At 36.5% G+C, this 6,000-nt stretch overlaps 1 protein-coding gene across 1 annotated transcript in view; it reads left to right on the top strand.

Moving 5' to 3' along the window:
* The first annotated feature begins 3,592 nt into the window (after nucleotides 1–3,592).
* The window catches only part of LOC139732132 (uncharacterized), a 113,654-nt gene continuing 111,246 nt past the window's right edge, over nucleotides 3,593–6,000 (top strand). The window contains exon 1 of the mRNA XM_071643006.1: nucleotides 3,593–3,723. The gene's annotated coding sequence lies outside the window, so the exon portion shown is untranslated. The remainder of the gene's footprint in view (nucleotides 3,724–6,000) is intronic.

Below are 6,000 nucleotides of genomic sequence, written 5' to 3'. Positions count from 1 at the left end.
TATAACATACTTTTATGCAAATCATATTTGAAAAGTATGTTGATATCTTGTATATATTTGTATTATACATGTATATATGTTAATTCTTATTTGACATTTTTCTATTTTGTGTATTTTCAATTGACATTGTACTCCCATACCCCTTGAGGGTCGTTGAATAATAAATCAAACTTCAAACTTCAAACTTCAAGCCAATCGGCGTCTCGTACTGAGTGCGCGAATGCTTGCTTAGTGCGCGAACCTTTGTAACAAGTGCGCGATAAACATGTTGCCCGTGGGGTTGGGGAGAGGAAGGGGGTAGGCTGAGATACCGCAAAATGAGCTAATGGCTGCGCCAAGTGCCACACAGTGCCGTATATTAACTTGTCTTCTGCCCTCAACGAACCCGAATCGGTCTATATGCATCACGGTTAACTCTATACACACTACAAATCAAGTGTTCGCGCAACATACATACCGCACGTTTTGCATCGGTCAATAAATCTTTATGGAGATGCGTGTCAAAAATGATAATAGGTCCTACAAAGTTCTAGTCCTCAGCAAAATGGTGAAAGGCAAAATATATATATTGCCCCAATAATCAACCCCACTACCCTTGTGCATCCACGCATATTTCCCTCAGCGGTGCCTCGAGTAGAAGTCCGTTGGTTTGTCCTCCAGATACTAGTGGGCAGCATCAATGACCTCCTCATTATTGATGCGGCGTTATCCAGCAAAGCCGTTTTTTGTTACTGTTTGTTGTTGTTGTTGTTGTTTGTCGTTGTTGTTGTTGTTGTTGTTGTTGTTGTTGTTGTTGTTTTTAAGATTTGGGAAAACCTACGGGGAAAGTCCTGAAAAGTCCTACGGGACTAAACAGGCATGGTGGATATGGTAGGTGCGGATCAAGCTGAAAGCCACAGTCTCGACCACAGATGGTTATCCTGGAGAAACCCTGGTGAAACAATGCCCCATCTGTCATCATTCCGGGACTTTTTGTCTTGTTATTCTCGTGTAGGTTCTTCAGTTAGTCAGAGTTGTATTTTCCTTGTTTTGACCCAAGAAATTTGATGGGTAGGATTGAAATTAAGAAAATTTTCAAATTCGGTCTTCCTATCTTGCTCCTTTCCATGTTAGGCTTGAAAACTTTTTAGTCGCTCTGGTAAAAAAAAAATGATAGTAATAAATAAATAAATAAATGAATAAATAGATAAAAATTGAAAAAATAAATACAAAATACATAATAAGAATCATGATATACAAGGCATACACCAAAGTCAAATACATAGAATATTCAATATCTCTTGGTTTAAAAGTGAATGCGAACCGTTATGTTCCATTCCAGTCCTTAAGTACCATAGGAGGGTTCTTGTGCTAAAACTGCATACAGAGGTCTTGCAAGACTACGTTTTCACTGTTTAAAGGGTTGGTATGGTTTTGGTTCGGGTATAAGGAGATTAAGATTTTAACTTTTAGTGAGATAATTAGAAACCACTTATGAATTATCAAAGCGCAAAAAAAAGGTATTCAAATTTTATCTGATGAAAATTCGTTTTGAAATGGACAAGACCTTTTTTTTTTTTTTAACCGCAACAGGGAAATTATTGTTATAATTCTTTTTCGGTTTTATTTCTAAACAGAATATATTCATAAATACACCAAAAGGCAATTGTCAAAAAGAAATCTAATTCAGTCTCCTTATGGGCTTTTAACAGATGCATTCCTTTTATCTCAAAATCAATATTAAATATTAGTTTTATTATAACTCTTAGAATCGAAAAGAAAACCTTATTTAATTTACTCTCAATAAACGCATGTTCATTATTTCCATCTACACTGCAATGCTCACATTTTCCATCTCTTTTGATATGCCATCTGTAATTTTTTTTTTTACTGGTAGCAATTTTTTTTTTGATTTCTTTGCAATAAGATAAGTTTCTTTTTAATATTATCCAATCAAATGATGAGTCCAATATCTTTTTCCAATATATACAGCATCTGCTCCTATCGGGACAGTGTGTACATCTGAAACATCATAAAACATCTTGATTACTTCTTTTCTGCTTTCTTATTCCTAACTTTTATTGTAGGAATTTCTAATTATCTATTATGAAACTTTATACCTGATTCCGTCATTGTCTGTCCATGATTTTGGGATGGCGTGGCGTACTAAAATATAACAAAAATCAATGTTAGCTCACTTTTCTGTCATTTAAGTAGATCAGTTAATAGATATAAGATTACCATTCTTGGATATGTCTTTAACAAATACAATACCACTTTGATACCAACCATCATAAAATAAAGTACTTTTATGCAAATTTACATTGTTATTATGCCATAAAATTCCGTAGTGTACTCCATGTACACCATGGGTTGATATTAAAAAAAAATATTGTTCTTTATCATTAACCAAACTTCTAATATTTCAATATAAAACATTGAGAGTTGATTCTTACTTATCTCTTTCATATTCATACAATCCAAATTGGAAATTAGTAAACAATTTTAATAACCAACAGAATTACACCAATGAAAACACATTTTACTCCATGTTCCTTTTGTTGCACCTATAGTGCGTCCAAGCCATCTCAATCGGAAGCTGAGTTTTTGCATGGAAGGTGAAATTTTATATGATGAAAATCCGTTCTGAAATGGACGAGATATTCAAAGACAAGGTAAAACAATGTGGTCCCAATGAAATGTGGGTCCCAACTTTTTAGGATTAATTAGTTTTTGAATATCTAAGCCATTTCAAATCCGATTTGCATCAACTATACTTTGAATTTCTCTTGAATTGTATGGTCTTTAATATTCCATAAGAGGCTTCACATTACCTCACACACACACACACACACACACACACAAAAAAAAAGTTAGAAACGCGAAGCTCCATCTCAAACAAAACTACACCAGCCCCTTCACAAGAGAAATAAAATAAATATTTTCTAGGTATTCAAAGGATAGGCTGCCGAGTCTCAACAGGAGGTGCTGTTTCTAGAGGAATCCATGCGGGTTATTAGCCATAGCAGATTGCTATGAATCCAGTCCTGAATGTGAATATCTAGTCCTCAGAATGAATCTTGATGCTGCTTTTCATGACTTTTCCTTGATAATCTCCATAATCTTCCATAATCTAGAATCGCTGGTACATGAAAGTGATGAGGCTTAGGATGGTCCACTTCTATGTGGGTACACGTATAAGGTGTGAGACCTGAATTACGGCAGATGTATAATGGCGAGCTGCGTACACGGTTCAAAGAATAAACTAGCCAAAGAGGTTCTGTACATAGGACCTCTGGTGCGCTGGCAAACACATTGTGAGTGAGAGAGAAGGAGAGAGAGGGAGAGGGAGAGAGAGAGAGAGGGAGAGGAAGAGAGTGTCGAGGGCACTGAGGGGAATACGTCATAGGGAAAATCCCCATCCATGGCCATTACAGTCTGTGTTCAATTGGAAACTCTATACCATACACCGAGTACTATAATATGCAAAACACATAGTGATCTCTATTTACGTAAAGATTAGTGATAACACACCAGTATATGGCAACAGTTATGAGCATGCGCAATCACATGAGTCCATCCGGACCGTGCTACATTGATAGTACTAGCAGACTACCTATTGAATGTCCTTGTGCATCGCGTGTCGGAAACTTTCACATTTGACTGCCGATTTCTATTGTAAATTGAGGATGTAAAGTCACACCAAAGTCTACCCTCAAGAAGAAATCTTGAACGATACGCAAGGTGAGTGCTTGGTTTCTTCTTCTTTTCTTTTCTTTTCTTTTCTTTTTTAAATCGTAGTCATCACCTTTCTGCTGGACCATCTGAGCTTTAGGGTCGATCTTCCATTCTCAGTCGGTGAAGCCATGCCATATCACGTGTGGAATGAATGCAAATGGCAGTTAAGAGTAAGATGCGCATGCTTCAGGCAGACTGAGGATACGCATTAGGAGTATCTTGCGATCGAGAAGTATAGATGCAAAGTCTTCTCATGTATTCATAATGGAGAAAAGTCAACCTGAGAAACGTCATCATTGGTAAACGCAATGGGCAAGAAATGAGCTCATCGAGTCCGTCATATAAGTTGTAAAGTGAAAAGATGATTATCCTAAGATGAGCACTTACGTAGACTAATTCCCTGAATCAAGACATGAAATTGTTCCTTCTATATGTATATTCATTTAAAAGGAGGTTGAAGCTTTCTATTGTACAATTGTATGATTGAACTGAATCGAGCTAGCCTGTAGCCGTACTTGGTTACACTGGAAGAATCTGCATTTATATTAGCCACTATTGCCCAAACACAGCTGGGCTTCTAATAAGAGCAGAGTCTATTCGAGGCATTTTTGCAATTCCTCTATGTTTCTTCTCCTTTCCATCCGTCACAATACTTTCGACATAATTTCTTTTGTATTATCTTCTCCCTTCATGCTAATAGTCTTGTCTCATCTTATCTTGTCATATTTGTCTAGTCTCATTTTATGTCAATCTTCTTTCAAGTCGTCATGTTGTCCCAGTTTCATTTCATTTGATATTTGTAACTCTGTCTTGTTTGTGGGATTCCACATTTTTTTTCAACCTATTTTCCATTGATATTGATTCTCAGACAGCTGCCAGAGGGGTCCACATACCAATAAGCATTGTCTTTTCAGTGGGACCCTTCATTTTTCGTACATTGCATGTCATTCATTTTGATTATTCATTACAATGTATCAGTATATACATTGTACTATAAGGTCTCATTATTGTTGTATAATCTGTTCATTTCACAACGCCTTGTTAACATTAATTATCTGTTACAAAAGAAAGTGAAGTGTATGCTAAGTTTTTGTCAAAAAATGAAAACAAACTTGAATTCAGTTCAGTTGAATTGATTTTTGTTATGTTTTATTTGGGGACAAAGACAGGAAAATTTGTCTTTTTCCAGGTACTTCTGATATATTCATAGCATTGTATTTTCAGCTCAACTGGATCCTTGTATCTTACAGAAAACATTTCCAGACTCAATCGTTCAGTCTATAATTGTGAAGGCAAAGGGGAGGGGAAGAGGGGGAATAAAACACAAGCATTTGAGGAGGTGGAAAACCAGATGCATTCTAGTGCTGAAATCCTGTCCTTGGTCACGTATTCAGCGATAGTGCACAGATAAACTTGTCGTTGTAACCTTGCTATTCACATGACGCTTTGCAAAGGGGAAACGATGTCGGCATCAAACCTCAAAATGGCCGACGCGACTTCCATTTATGTGTGTGTGTGTGTGTGTGTGTGTGTGTGTGTGTGTGTGTGTGTGCGTGTGTGTGTGTGTGTGTGTGTGTGACAGGAAGATTGTGTTATTGAGTGAGTGTAGGTAGGGCAGCTTCATGACACCGGGACATTTTTATTTGGTTATCTTAGATATCATATGTGACCGTGCATCACAAAACCAACAAAAAGTCTCCAGTCCTGCTTTTACATGAAGACTCAACAAAGGTGAAACGGGTCAGCGTAGTCAATCTTGAGTTGTTCGTATTTTCTGAAAGAGGAATTCTTCTCCTACATTATGCTAAAGTTTAGGATGATAAAACAAATGGGGTTTTGTGTTCTTAGCATTTTTTTTTTTTTTTTTTTGGGTAGAACATCTTTTTATAGAATAATGTAGTCAGGTGTGCCCAAGAGATCCCCTTTTCATGTATCAAAAAAAAAAAAGATACATACTCTTTACTTTCAACTCTTATAACTTTTGAAAAGTTATTGCTATTGCTTGGAAATTTGATATTAGTCATCGATAGAATGTGTTAACAGACGATTTTTAATTTCAGATTGACTTATAATCCCTTCATGTTGTTGTTATGTAGTTTGACATCCTGTTTTTGTCCCATTCATTGCACAGTGCACGGCTTGGTATAGATTAAGCGCTAGAATAGACCCTATACAGTGGACTCCCGTTATAACGAAGTCCTCGGGAACGGCAATTTTCTTTCGTTATATCCAAATTTCGTTATAACCGAACAAATAAATGATAAAAAAGCAAAGAGCAAAAAA

Source organism: Diadema antillarum, unplaced genomic scaffold (genome assembly GCF_040938485.1).
Source record: "Diadema antillarum isolate AM-2024a unplaced genomic scaffold, OU_Dant_1.0 seq00000400_RagTag, whole genome shotgun sequence".
Classification (NCBI taxonomy): Eukaryota; Metazoa; Echinodermata; class Echinoidea; order Diadematoida; family Diadematidae; genus Diadema; species Diadema antillarum.
Note: the sequence above shows the minus strand (reverse complement) of the source record. Positions and strands in the feature narration are given on the sequence as shown.